Source organism: Podarcis cretensis, assembly GCF_951804945.1.
Source record: "Podarcis cretensis genome assembly, chromosome: 5".
NCBI lineage: Eukaryota > Metazoa > Chordata > Lepidosauria > Squamata > Lacertidae > Podarcis > Podarcis cretensis.
Genome location: NC_137174.1, coordinates 45,837,638 through 45,852,136, shown reverse-complemented (window position 1 = coordinate 45,852,136; position 14,499 = coordinate 45,837,638). Strand labels below are relative to the sequence as shown.

The 14,499-nt window shown below is 41.5% G+C and overlaps 1 protein-coding gene and 1 long non-coding RNA gene across 2 annotated transcripts in view; both read right to left on the bottom strand.

Moving 5' to 3' along the window:
* Positions 1-5,154, bottom strand: part of CHST15 (carbohydrate sulfotransferase 15) — a 73,450-nt gene extending 68,296 nt beyond the window's left edge. Inside the window, exon 1 of the mRNA XM_079976722.1 lies at positions 4,947-5,154. The gene's annotated coding sequence lies outside the window, so the exon portion shown is untranslated. The remainder of the gene's footprint in view (positions 1-4,946) is intronic.
* A 3,571-nt stretch (positions 5,155-8,725) lies between these two features.
* The window catches only part of LOC307216464, a 214,171-nt gene continuing 208,397 nt past the window's right edge, over positions 8,726-14,499 (bottom strand). The window contains exon 6 of the long non-coding RNA XR_013839092.1: positions 8,726-8,796. This is a non-coding gene — a long non-coding RNA (uncharacterized lncRNA). The remainder of the gene's footprint in view (positions 8,797-14,499) is intronic.

Below are 14,499 nucleotides of genomic sequence, written 5' to 3'. Positions count from 1 at the left end.
CATGTCACTTTTGTATGTGTTCATCCACAAATCCTCTCTGTCCCCATTTTCACATTAATCTGAGAGCTTTTCTTTGGCCAGCATGAAAAATTACATTTAAATGTGTATTTTGAGCATATTCTCTCACAAAATACACATTTCAAGTGGAACACAGGCAAGACTGAATAGGTCACTGTTCCCCACCAACCTGATGATAAGCAGTTTTAATCAGGATCTCCTGTCCTCAGTTCAATTACTTATATTTTAATCCATTTTATGTCATCAACATATTGGTAGACATGGAAAATGCTCTCTGAAATGCAGAAACTACTATCAATATTTTGTTTCTCAAAACTACTATTATCCTAATGTTGAATATTATTTTAACAGTGTTTCCACATTTTCTGTTACTTTCTTGTCTTCCCCAACAAAAAACTAAATGCAAAGTTATCAATATATCAATTGTATATCAATTGTATCAAAAGCCAATGTCAACAAAAGCAGTACATGCAGAAGAGAATTAGTCAAGTTAACCAAAACTATTTGTAAATGCATATTTCTATCAAGTAAGAGGTATATTTAAAATGTAGGCTTTATTTATAATGCTTTTGAGTTACACGGTTTCATATTTTTCTTTGACTGTTAAGAAATATTTGAAATATCATAGTTGAAATATCTTAATTTGCTCACTTGCTAACCTTAAGTCACTTCTTGTTGGGAAAAGATAACAAAACCTGTTACAGGATTTCATATTGGATTTGGAAGCATTTTATAATGCAAATTCAAAGTTTTAACCATATTCTTATTTCAGTTAAGGTAAATAAAAGTTGGTTTCGATGTTAAATTTTGTATCTTTTTCTAAACAAGGGCTGGAGAACCCATATCAGCCTTGGGACCACATTTTCTCATGGGTAACCTTTCTGGAGCCACATGTCATTGGTGAGTAGGTCCAAAGGCAAAAGTGAAGGTGGCCAGAACCAAAAGTGGCGAGAGCAACAGATGTGATTCTTATCTTTGAACATGACTACATTCCAGTCATGCAAAAGTCAGCGGTTCCTACACCCACACACCTCCAGCTTCCATCCAGACAAGGAAGAGACATCACCATTTCAAGGATGCATGACAGTCAGGCAAAAATACTCAGAGAGAATGAAGAGTAGGGCCAGTGAGTACCATGGGCTGGAGAGAGGGGAATGGCCTAGGAGTCACAAAGCTGGACAGAAAGGATTGTGGGAGGCACATTTATCCACACATCCAGCCTGAAATTCCTGTTCCAAACTGTACAATTACTGACTTCAGAAATTAGGCTTTGGCTCCATGTTGAGTATATTTATAAACACTGGAATGGTTTTCAGGATACCCTCAGGGTCCAAGCACAATAAATACTGTTGTGTTCAGTGACCTTTATATAAGCAAAGCATTCTTTTCAGCATGTAAATTAATTTTCTTCTCTTGGCTTGTAACAAGCCAAATGACTATTTTGACTCAGTGCCCAACTGTAGGAGAAAGTAAGATAGTGGCAAAGAGTAGGACTGAAACTTTTTAAAGATATCATAAGACAGCCAGTTTTGAGCAATTATATTCAGCACATTTAATGAAACCTGGTAATTATAGGGACTGGTGATTTCAGGAATTCCCCTCCGTAATTACGGTAAGCAGAAGACTAATGTTGTTCAATGAAATGTTTGTCTACAGAAATGAATAAACAAGCACATCTTATTCTGTCATCTCTCCAAAATATTTACTCTTCGTGAAAAATCATTGCTAACAAGTAATGTGCAAAATTGAGTCATTCTTTGATTAGCCCAGATTTACAAGTTGCCAATGGCTTTATATGTCAGAAACAAGAGATATATATCTTAGATATGCTTCACATAATGAAGATAACTCACTGCTATATAAATTCAGAATGGATATTCACTGACATAAGATCTGAAATTGTTGGAAGAAGTATTGAAGCCATGGTTTATGGAATGAAATAAGTGACAGTATTCTTCATGTGAAGACTTCAAGAATGACTTTGCTAAAGATACCAGTATTTGTCTTTCAAGCCTACCAATAATTATGATCTAAAGGGTCAGATGTCTACAGAACAAAGTATCAGAATAGTAAAATGAAAACATTTATCACCAATATAGCAATGCTTAAATTTAATGGTGATTAGATGCTTAAAGTTTTTGTGTTACAGTGGTACCTCGAGTTACAAACGCCTCAGGTTACAAACGCTTCAGGTTACAAACTCCGCTAACCTGGAAAAGTTACCTCAAGTTGAGAACTTTGCCCCAAGATGAGAACAGAAATTGTGTGCTGGTGGCGCAGTGGCAGCAAGAGGCCCCATTAGCGAAAGCACGCCTCTAGTTAAGAACAGTTTCAGGTTAAGAACGGACCTCCGGAATGAATTAAGTTCATAAGTAGAGGTACCACTGTACATAAGAACTTGTTAATGAACTCTTAAGCCAGTTTCAGCAGCAACAGACAACTATTAAGTTCATCAGTTTGATGTGAATATTTCATTATTATCAGAATACATTTACTAGTTTTATCCCCATAAACACCTTTTCTGGAAGACATATTTATCATGATTTGAGTTAAATGAGGGTGGCAGCAGGAAGAACAGCCAAGCCGCACTTGAGATACAGGCTATTTCACAATTCTTTCCTGACAAATCACCATAAAAATGCTGTAATTAGCCAATCAGCAATTCTCAGTTTTATAGTGCTGAGCCCAACAGGCAACCCAGCGAGGTGGCAACAAAATTGCATTATCTTAGTTATTATGCAACTCTTCTAAGGCCTTGCTTCAGACACACAACATTTTGAAAGGGCAATTTTTTTCTTTAAAAAAAATCAAGTACCCCTTTCATTTCACAGAGTGTAAATGCTGAGTAGAACAGACTGTCTACTGAATTAATGGATGAGTGTATTAAGAAACAGACACAATGCACTGCACGCCTCACTGTTATTATCAATAACTTAAGAAGCAGTGAGAAGGGCAATTTTAAAACTCTACTTAAAAGAGGATTTTAAAGGTTCACATGCCAAATGCAAAGCAATGTGCCTGCTTTTCTGACTTTTCAATGCTTTTTTCCCCAGGAAATTGCTATCATGTGTTGCTTTACAGGAGAAGACGGAAATGAGGGGAAAGTTAAAAGCATTTCAAGTTCATCACCAAGTTGTCGCTGAACAGTGACTACCACTAGCAGAAAGCACAAGTCAATGACTGACCAGTGTCAGATGAATCCACAAATCGTCTTCTCTACAGATGCTGTGGCCGATATTGTCATGGCAGAAAGCTTTTTGGCAAGCAGTCTAATCAAGCAACCGAATTATACTATGTGAAGAAACACAGCTCTCCACAAACTAATGTATAAAGGCCACTTATAGACACATTCACCAACTCAAACACACATGCATTCATATATAAATGGGTTCATACAGATATTTCCATATCCTTATAATAGAACCACTTGTCAGATCAAACGATATGTTAGAATGATTATTATTTCAGATAGGCTTATAAAAGCTGGCATTCATTCAAAAGCCAGAATGATTTAGCAAAACTTCATCCAAAAACGTGGGTACCTCTATACACCCTCAAGGCAATAAAAAGAAGTAAATGCTTCCAGTATGTTTCATGCTTGTTCTAATATATAGCAGTAAAATATAGTCATATAGGTTTATGAAGCAGCGAGGGCTTATATGATCCTGTTTAAATATATGCTACTGCATTGACAGAATGCCTAATCTACATGCTTCCCAAGGATTTTACACAAATACTATCGACCACACCACACTCCTGTACAAAGAACTCCTACAAGCAGCCAAGCCTGCAGCACGCCAACTCAGCGTTTGTGAGTGTCAGGACAAATATCCCAATCACGACTGTGCTTCTGGTAACTTGCCATGTGCATGCATTATGCCTTTGCTCCCATCCCTTCTTATCATACTGGTCTAATATACCTTGGAAGTCCAAAGAGAGGGCAGCACTTATCAGAGCCCTATAGCCTGCCTTGGATAGGGCTGGTGCTAAACAGATGTCAGGAGTACAACTATCAGTGGCACTAAGCGGGCAGGAGAGGGAAGGCAGAAAGAACCAGTGCATTATGTCAGAGTTCTGCCAAAATAACTCATCCATCTTCCTTACAGCACCCCAATAACCCTGTTTGGATGAGTGCACGGTTATTCTAACGTCTCTTAATCTCTGAGGGTTTCAGCTACTGCATCTCCTTAGCCTGTTGACTGGTTAGAGGGCACCCTGGTTAAAATTCCTGCGCTCCCTGGGTAGCTTTGAGCAAGCCAGTCTCTCAAAAAGCCAGCCTATGGCAAAAGGCTCTGGAGGAAGAGAAATAGGGGCTAAGATCCTACAAAGTGTCTTCAGCTCCTAGGAAGGAGGGCAGAGTACAACCAAAGAAGCAGGGGCCAAGTTTCCTTTTGTTGCTACACCTGTGCCAGCCTGCGCCTCCTGCCAGGAGGGTGCAGAGACGACTCCCAAGGCGCCCCGGGCGTCTTCAGCGGCTCTTCCCCACGCCGTCGCCCGTGCCTGGCTCCGCTTCCCTCCGTGCCCCTCGGGCTCTCCGGAGGGGCACCGCGCGCTGCCACCTTCCCGGGCAGGTCTGGCGCTCCTACGCCTGCGCATTGAGGCCGAGCCCCCCTCCTGCGCACCCCACCCCCTCCTCGACTTGCTCCACACAACTTCTTCCCACAAAGTGGAGACGAGAGCCGGGGTGGAGCCCCAGTTCGCGCGGACGCCGGAGCTCTCGCCTGCTGCCCCCTCTCTGCCGCCGCCGCTGACCTTGGGGCGCTTCCCCGGCGGCGCCGCGCGCTCACCAATGCGGGTCCCAAACGAGGGGGGGGGCCGGCACGTGCCACGGCCTCCTTCCCCTCAACTTCTTTCCCCTCAGCGTCGCCTCGTCAAGCCTCCACGGCCAGCATCTCTCGCCGCCCGCGCCCCGCCTCGCCTCCACTTACCTCGCTCTTGTTCGCCCCTTTCTTCTTCTCCTCGCACTTTCCTGACGAGGGGACGGTGGGATGGGGAGGAGGAGGAGGAGGAGGAGGGTCGAGGAGTTCGCTCCGCTTCGCAGGCAGCGCTGCCTAAGCCTCCCGGCTCCGGCTGGCGGCGGTGCTGTCGCGCCTCCAGCCGCTTGTTCGCTCGCGAAGCCGCGCTCTGCACCACACGCCGGGCAGCGGCTGAGGGGAAGGAGGGGCGGGGCGAGAGCCGGAGCCCGAGGGAGGGAGGGAGGGAGGGAGAGAGACGTGGTGCCTCGGACCTGCCGCCTTCCCTCAGCGAACGGGCGCGAAGCTAATTGCCTGCTGTTACAGGGAAAGCGGCGGCGGCTGGGGCTGCTTCCCTCGCGCTCGTTCCGGGCTGAAAGAATGAAGGCGTTTCAGGCGGTTACCGGCGGCGGCGGCGGCGAGTGCCACGAGCCAAGCGCCAAGAGAGCCCAGCCCAAAGCTGCGGGCTGATACTTTCCGAGCCCGCGGCCGCCGCTCTCGAGTCCCCAGAGGACGGGGAGCGAGTGAGTCTCCGCGAGGCTAAAAATAAAGAAGTTTGATTAAAGTTCCTTGGCGCTCTTCGGGGCAGCAGTAGCAGCAGCCGCAGCTGCCCAACCCAAGGGTGGCACCCTCGCCACAGCGCCGCCGCGAAGGGAAGGAGACGAGAGGCTAGCTTGGACCCTTACTCGAGGCGCCGAAGACCAGGCTCTGAGGAAGAAAAGCAAAGGCACGTTTCTCCCTACGGAGATTTGATGCTGGGAGCCTGGGCCAATCCAGAGTTCCCCGCGCCATATACCTCTTTCCAGCGTGTGTGCGAGGAGATATACACGGCGCGTAACCTAAGCAGCTGCTGCCGCCGCCGCCGCCGCCTCCCTTCTTCTTTTCAAGCACTTCCACTCACCGATTGCAATGTCAAAATCCTGAAAGAGGTTTCCTTATCTTTGCCTGAGGAGAGCAGATCTGAAGGCTGCTTCACCTGTCACAAGATCCTTACTGAAAAGTCGGAATTGGCATGCAACCCATGCCTGCACTATCACATGTATAAGATGTTGCTGAACGGCCAGGCAACAAAAGAAATCACCTAAGTGTGCTGCTGTCATATGCAATGATCTAAATGCAGCGTGCAGGCGAATTATTTGTGCAGAAATGCTTGTTCGGTGCATTTGACAGTTGTGCAGGAAATGCAATGGGGTACAAGGTATCTTAGGTTGTGCAGTGCAAAGAACAGGAAAAGGAACACTTTTTTGTTTGTTTGTTTGTTTTAGTTCAACCAAAGGTATGGCCAGCCCCATCCCATGGGCTTGGGATGGTAATACAGCAATTCCTGAATTCTCTGGCTCTGCCTCTCTATTCTGAACCACCAAAAGTTTGAACTGAAATGTCTTACACTGCTTCTGGAAGATGCCCGGCTTTGTCAAGTTTCCAGGGCATGAGAAAACTTAAAACTGAGTGCATATTTTGAAGCAAAACCTGAAAATCCATTCAGATGTTATCTTTACTCAACAAATAAAAGAAAGTTCATCCGAGAATTGCCTTTTCTCCAAATTACACTCATTTCAGTTAGAGCTGTTGATTTAGTAGCAGAGTTTTTTGATGATTAGCCCTCTTTAACGATTCATTAATTGAGTGATTCAATGTTACTTTGTCCCCATATTGAAAAACAAAAAGTTTCTCAGCCCCACTCACCTCACAGAGTGTTTGTTGTGGGAGATGAAGGGAAAGGAGAATGTTAGCCGCTTTGAGACTCCTTCGGGTAGTGACAAAGCGGGATATCAAATCCAAACTCCTCCTCCTCCTCCTCTTCTTCTTCCCTGTCACCCTCTATCTGAATTTGCATCTGAACAGATGTAAAAGACTAGGATTGAGGTTGAATCCCAACAAGACAGAAGTACTGTTTCTGGGGATTAGGAGACGGGCAGGTGTGGGGGACTCCCTGGTTCTGAATGGATGTGCTGCTGAAGTTTCAGGTGCACAGCCTAGGAGTCATTTTGGATTCACAGCTGTCCATGGAAGCGCAGGTTAACTCTGTGTCCAGGGCAGCTGTCTACCAGCTCCATCTGGTACACTGGCTGAGATCCATATACTAAACAAAGGAATCAGTAGGCCTGAGAGAACAGCAAGGTTTGCAGAAGTGTGAAATATCCTTAGAAAAAAGCCCCAAACAGAGAGACCCTAACAAATCTTATTAAAAACAAAAAAATTCATTCCAGTAGTACCTTAAAGACCAACTAAATCAGTTCTTGGTATGAGCTTTCGTGTGCATGCACACTTCTTCAGAAGAAGTGTGCATGCACACGAAAGCTCATACCAAGAACTGACTTAGTTGGTCTTTAAGGTGCTACTGGAAGGATTTTTTTTGTTTTGACTATGGCAGACCAACACGGCTACCTATCTGTAACTGAAATCTTATTAAGGTCTCAGTATGCTAAGTGGCCACAGAACATTGGGGAGAGGCTGCGGTTAGTGGCTTGAATCCTGAAAAGAGGGTATTTCACACTCTAGTATTTTGTTTTAGGTGCCATTTGTCATTCAGTAACAACCAACTCTTTATCTTAGATGAAATAGCCCAAGACACACATCAATGACTGCTCTAAACTGCATCCACTATTTTCAGCAGTATTAATTAAAGCATTAGTTTACTAATTTTAACTGTGTGTAAAGGAAATTGAAAATTCCTGCCCCTTTCTTGTATGTCATTTATTTATTTCTAATGGCTAAGGCTGCAATAATAGGTTAACTATAAAATAAGCCCCAGTTTGACTTATTTCCATAGAAACATGCATAGGAATTAGTTAGAAAGATAGACATCTCTGTGCTAACTAAATCTCCTTCATCAAGACCAAGCAACATGCCAAACTATGGCCTTACAGACTAACTTCATTGAGCATCCATAGACCATTCTGGATGCTACTCTTCTGTACTTGCAGTTTGAAAATAACTTTCAGAGCACCTGAAGCTGCCTTTGCATGTCATATCTATTCAAACAAGCAGAAACCTTTGCTATTTTTTCCTTGTTTCTCTACCCTAGTGGTAGGAAAAGTGAAATCTGCAAAATGTTTATTTAAAATATGGGTGATCAAGTGCAATGGCTTCCAACCAGTTTGTCACGTAATGGACCCCTTGCCTTTTATTTTATTGTATTAAATTTCTACCCCACCTTTCAGTGCCCAAGGCAGCTTCCAGATTAAAAATGCAAAAACACATTAAAAAGTAATGAGATAAAAACAAATACACCACTTAAATCATTAAAAACAGCTGCAAGAGAGGAGCATAAAACAAATGGGTCCATTTAAAAATACATACATTGCCACAGCAGGTAGCACATGTTAAAAGCATGGCAGTGGGGGTTTTGGAGGGTTTGTTTTTTTAAAGGTCTTTGCCATCCTACAACACTCCCAAATGTTGAATTTTTCAAGGAGTGTAAATCCCCACCCAGCATAGGCCTTCACTTCAAGCCCAGTTCAGATCTTCTACTAGGTGGAAGTATTTCTGTCTTACAGGTATACCTCATGTCCTTTGCTACAGAGCCATCAGTCCAATGGGATCTTTTGATTATAAACCACTTTCTTATTGATGAATGCATATGTCTCTGTTCCAGTGACTTCCAGCTGCATATACCATAAAATGTGGTTTCTTGGATTGCTTTAAATTCCTGCTTCAGGGATTACCGTTTGAAAGCAAAGCAAATGTAATCCTTATAAGAAACAAGATGTCTCCATTCTGAAGAAAATCAATTCCGTTTTATAATTTGAAAAGCACAGTAACAGCATGAAAGACTGAGTATAAACACAGAAGTGGATGTACTTGTTATGAAGAGCATCTGATCCTAGAAAGTGAAACAACACAAGGCTTTTATTTGGCCATCTATTCACTCCATGTTTCTGTCTCACCATTTGAACTTTGGGCCTTACCCAAATTCTTGGCCCAGTTTTGAAATTGTAAACCTTCTGAAAACCCTTTCCAATACTGTTGCTGAAGAACCCCTGGGCACTCACATCCTCCCAATCGATACTGCTTCCCTCTCTTTCCTAGTAAACAGCAGCAACTCACCTGTCAACTGTTTGCCACTCATCGGCTGAGAGTATACCTGCTCAACACTCCCCTGCAGCTTCTTTCAAGGAAGCATGTCCACCACCAATGAACCAATGTTAGAAACTCAGGTGTATAAGCTAATTTCCAAATGGGACCTTAGTTTTAGTTTGATTTATTACGGCCATTGGCCCATATCGAAAACAATACATCAAAATTTATCCATAAACAATACAATTTAAACAGTTAAAATCCAAGTTAAAACACCCATATAAAACCAATTTTACTTCAATTAAGTAAACACTATACACAATAAGCTCCCTCTATGTAAACCGAAATTCAAATCCCTCGGATTTTGGGAGATATGCGTCTTAGTTCTGGCACTTATTGATGGTTCTTAAGTTTAGCTAAGCTGTCAGAGTCATACAGTGATCCATTTCTCCTCTTTTGAAATAAGACATTAATCAGGTATCTAGCGACTGCAAGGGATCTACTTGTGTCTTCGTCGTTTAATAAGTATATTATTTGGGCTTCAAATGGGACCTTAAAGCTAGGTTACTGTCATCACAATGGAATGTCTAGGTGCTATTTCATTTTGCAGTAGAATTTCTTCTTATTATTATTTTTATTATTCGATTCATTTCTATCCTATACCATGTCCACTCAAACGTAAGTCCCACTATGTTCAATGAGGCTTACTCCCAATCTATGGGATCTTGTTTCAGGAAAAGGCCAAAATATCTTTTCTGTTGAATTCAAGGAATCCTGAGCCTTCTTTATGTGTTCTTCATAAGCGTTTGAAAATATAGAGTCTTGGAGTACAAGGCTGCATATAGCAGCTCATGGACAGTGTTTCTGTTCCTGCTGCTTCCTTTGCATGTTGGGTAGGAAGGTCTGAACGGTGATTCTTTGTATGGTAGCCAAACATGCTTAGAATCACCCCTGATAATGCAGAGTTCCTGATCACTAGAAGGATCCTAAGCACACTCACTTGAATCCAGGTAGAAGATCCCTTCAGATTTTTTTCTGCAATGCAGAAAGTTCAGGGATGAAATGGATGGGACCAGAATGCTGGGATGGGGCTGGCACACACACACACACACATCCCCATTATGCTTTAACACACTTCTGAAAGATGCCTAAAGAGGGCTGTAATGGATATAATGCAGCACTGAGATATAGAGATAAATCTACTTCTCGATAGCCATAGGATAGAGTGGGTAGGGATGCAGACTTTCAAAGCATCCCAGAAATCTTGATGGAAACAGCTGGCTCCATTGAAGGCTCCTAAGGCTTCTCTTTATGCAGTTCACAAGTCTGACTAAAATTAGTTCGCTCTACATAGGAGGCGAGAACAAGGGGAATTGTGCGGCCCAGCTCCATTATAACTATTTCTGCAATGGTATGCATAAAAAGGCATTTCACAAATTCTAGCATATTTTCTTTTTTAAAACCCATTGCTGCAGCAAAGAGTTTAAAACTCTTACCATTTTCCTCACAGACAATGTGAGGACTCCTGCCTAAATTTGCATATCAAGTGATTGATAAAAGTACTCAACCATCTCACATATTGCCCTGGCTCCATATATCTACACTTTGCATTGGTTTTTCAGCTCCAACCCTGTTTCTCTGCAGGCTGGGCTGAGCACAGGTCCAGTAGGCACTTTCAGCTTCCTTTCCTAACCACCATCACCCCCTACTTTCCTTATATATTTCATTTGCACACATTTCCATTCCTCTCTCTCTGCAGGTTTAGAGGAAAGAAGCTGATGCTTTACAAATGTCCAATACGAATTTGATACATGATGGAATTAGTGCCATGGAATGCCGCTGAAAGAAATGAATGAGGCAGCAATGCCAATGTGGAAATAAACCCTATAATCATTCACAGATCCCAGGAAGTGACTGTAAAAGAATACAGCGGAACTGTATGGGAGGCAGCTATGGAAGCAGAGCAGAATGAATGATTGAAGTGCTCCCGATTCTCTCATCATTTCTCGCAATAACTCTTTCTGCTCAGACACTAGTCGTTCTGTTTTTCACAGCATTCATCCTACTATTCCATCCAGGTCCTTGCTGCTGTGCGCAAACCTGGAAATCTTCTTCCCCATAGCTTCATTCTGCCCATTCCCTCATCTCTTCCTCATTGCTTTCCTCTTGCCCCTCCCAAAATCACCATCCCCTTTGCTGGTCGTGAATTTGCAGAAACACTTCAAAAACCTTTTTCCAGGATGCAGGGCAAAATGAGTTTCAGTCATGGGGTGGAGATTACCAGGTACTAGTGGCAGAAGTGGGTTCTTCCCTTCAATGTTGTTTTGCTACTACCACAAACAGGACGAACTGCTTGATAGCATGTAAAACACATCACCAAATTTCTGTATCCTCACAAAGAACTGAGAGTGAGTTGGCTGAGAGATTGCCCAAGGTCAGTCACTGAGCTGCAGAGATGGGTATGGATTTGAAACCTGAACTTTTTCATCCCATCTCATAAAATGCTGTGCACTGTACAACACTGATAATATCACTGCTTTGTTTCCTATTATAGCATTGATCTAAGACTCAATATTTTAAGTTAGTGTTTTGCTTACAAAAATTGTTTGTAATAACTGCAACTCCCACAAATTCAGCTTTCATCCTTCTCTGGTTATGTATAGTTCTGGGTGGATCAAGATCAGACGAACTTTGTTTGAAAAGTAGCTGCCACCTACTCTCATGGTTTAAAAAAAGGTTTAAATGGTAGGATCAAATTCACATTTACCGCAGTGGATTTTAAGTGTACTTAGGTGGAATCTACACACATATAAAAAAAGCTGTGAAAATGCTTTTTTAAAAAAAGTTTTGAAAAATGTATTGAATTTGGCACAGCTCGCTTTCACCATCTAGTTTCACATTTGTATATTGCATTTCACAACACATTTAAAACGTTTATTTTCAACTGTGTAGCCGAGTTTCTCGTCTCTCAGTAAAACACCTGACTGCGACACTAATTAAACCTTTAATTTGAAGAACTTACATTTTTTTCTGTTCCTGCTTTGAATTAGATATGTTGCCTCTTCAAAAGAAGAGTGTGCATCACAGAATAAATCATGAACATGATCATTCTTTAGAAAGCAACTTATGTACACATATTTTAGCACACACTTTCTGATTTATTTATTTTTTAAAAAATAATGATATAAAGTCTATTTTTCCTAAATCATATTGGAGCAGAATATGTAATACCACTTAAGGTTGTTAGTACCAATCCTGGGAACATGTATTTAATTCTGTTTTGTTATCTATATTACTTTCTTCCTCCAAACAGCACAAAGCAGCATCAATTATTTTCCTTCCTCCCCCTGCCCCAAACACAAACACACACTTTTTCCTCTCAACACCCCCGTTAGGTGGTTTAGGCTGAGAGCTTCATGGCTGAGTAAAGAGTTGAACCTTGGTTTCCCAGTCCTAATCCAACATATTAACCACTACACCATAGCAGGAGAGTGAATGATCATCTCTCTGCCTAATAATCCTTTTGTCCATGCATACAACACCTTTACTCCTCCCTTCATGTAAGCAGGCAAACCAGTGGAGAAGCAATAATTAAAAACTTCAGAATGAACTAGGATCTTAAAGCAGTTTGCAGCTAGTTTATACTGGCATGCTCTAAAGTCGTTAATCAGTTTCAGTGAAATAGGAAGCTATAGTTAATTAAAGGGTTCCTGGGCTGGATCTACACTGATTTGTAAAAAGGCTATTAAAGGCTATTTAAAAAAAAGTTATATAGCTCTCAAAGCAATTTCCCATTGCCAACGAATCACTGCTCTGAGGTGCCTCTGATGTCACATTTTTATAATGCATTTTTAACGTTATAACCGACCACTGTGGATTCGCCCCTGGTTTGTTTGCCAGCTTGAATGAAAGGGAGAAGTTTAAGGGTTGTGCACATGGGCAAAAGTATCATCCATACCTCAGTTTATTAAACCAGGATACAATAATCCCAATGCAGCTAATGACTCTTTAATTTAAATTACTTACTAGTAAGAAATCTACTTAAGAGAGGAGCTACCTTTTGCAACTCTCATCTAAAACACCCAGTGTACACACTGGTATCAGCAGTGTACCAATTATTAGCATGACCATCAACATTTCATTTGTATGTACAGTATGCTGCCTTTCCATATATCAAAGCACGCTCAAGGTGGCTCACAACATGAGACAATTTACATAATAGCAAGCATAACAAAAGTAGTCTTAAACAATAAATAAAACACAACCATAATCAATTTCCACATAAATCTTTCTATTTCTATGATCTAAAAATCAATATACAAAGAAACCCTAAACAATACCTCAGCCCAAGTAGCCTCAGCTTTTGTAGCTGGAGTTGGTCAGGGTCCCACCGCCCACAGCCAGGTGGGAAAAGGCCAGCAAGGCAGGGAATAGGTCTCCCAGGACTCACAGCGAATATGTGAGTAATAATGTTAATTACTATTTGTTATTTCTGAAGTTCATAGATTAACAAGGTACTGGAAAATGAAACAAAATTTAAGAATTTTTTCTCAGACTTACAGTTTGAAACAAGTGATAAGAAAAGGAGAGGCGTGAATAGACAGAGATACCAATGGGAGAATATTTCAGTGAATAAGTATGCTTTTAACATTTAAACTAATTAACAGGAGCCAGGGAACTCCATAGAATCCTTGCACTACCATAGATTCTTAAGGCCAAACTAATGAAATCCTTCTTAAAAGGGGCAAAACAATAATCAGTTTGCAATATGTCTCTGCTGCTGTACAGCAATTGAAAAAAGTTTCATAATCTGTTAAGATGTTCCAAGGAGTAAAGTCTCATGAATCAGCCTTTTCTGTAACGCAAGTGACTAAAGTTGAGCCATAGTTTGAATTGATTGCTAAATGCCAATGATTGCTAAATTAAGCATTGCTTTATTGTATTTTCTCCTTATACTTACTATACTTATCATTTTTTGTGCTCAAAGAAACTTCTACAATATGTAGCAACCTGTTCTGTGCCTGCTTCTTGAGAGCAAAGAATGCACATCTACATGTTCATGCACACATGCATGCAAAGGTCATGAACCTTGATAGATGTTGCATTAAATCCTGAAAGAAACCCAAAACACCACATTCTACTTATTACAGATTTGTGACTGAATTACCATGGAGGCAGCTGATGATTTTCTGCATGCCTTGGCCTTAAATTATTGTCATTTTTTAAATTGACAATTTTACCTTTTTTTGTAAACCACTTTGAGGTTTTTGTACAAACAAGTGGCATAAAATTTCTATGAAATAAATATAAATAAATAAACTAGGCATGCCACTAAACTTTCCATTTGAGTAGCAACTTTTGTTTTTTAATTGCTAGTAACAATCATGGAGGCATCTTTAACAGAACAATGGCAGGGAAAGAGAGTTGAACATCCTCTCTCAGCAGGTCACATTCCTGATACACAAACACACACTTTTCTGCTATTAGCAACTGAATAAACAAAAATCCA